General features: G+C 48.5%; 1 long non-coding RNA gene across 1 annotated transcript in view; it reads left to right on the plus strand.

Moving 5' to 3' along the window:
• The window catches only part of LOC111726910, a 12,488-nt gene that overhangs the window by 388 nt on the left and 11,628 nt on the right, over positions 1-472 (plus strand). The window lies entirely within an intron of this gene.

Consider the following 472-nt stretch of genomic DNA (forward strand, 5'->3'; position numbering starts at 1 on the left):
GTCCAGGAAGGCCAGGACATTGGCACCTCCCTATGTAACACCAAGAATTGTGGTATAGAAGGGGCTTAGGAAGACCAGCCATGGCCAGATGCTTCAAGACAAATGAGCAGTCATGAGGTTAATACTTCCAAATGCCCAAACTCTGAAAGGGCAAGTGTCCTTGAGGCCCCAAATCCAAAGAGGGGTGTCCAGTTTTGGTCAGTGCATAGCGTTGGCCAGTCTGTGCTGGCTAATATGGTCGTAATAGTCCCCTGTTACGGGGACTCAGTGACATGCATAGAAACCTTACCAAAAATATCATCAGTACAGTCTTTATGCAATTCAGGCCAGAGGGCAGGAAGGGTACTGTGAGCAGGGAGGACCTCAGAGCTGGAGATGATTTGCAAAGCAGTGTTAATCCAAAAGCTGTTTCATAGCATGGGATACTTGGACCCCAAACCTTGGTGGTTCAGGTACGGTTTCCAGCTGATGT

The sequence above is a fragment of the Otolemur garnettii genome, unplaced genomic scaffold (assembly GCF_000181295.1).
Source record: "Otolemur garnettii isolate 467f Iridium unplaced genomic scaffold, OtoGar3 scaffold00086, whole genome shotgun sequence".
Classification (NCBI taxonomy): Eukaryota; Metazoa; Chordata; class Mammalia; order Primates; family Galagidae; genus Otolemur; species Otolemur garnettii.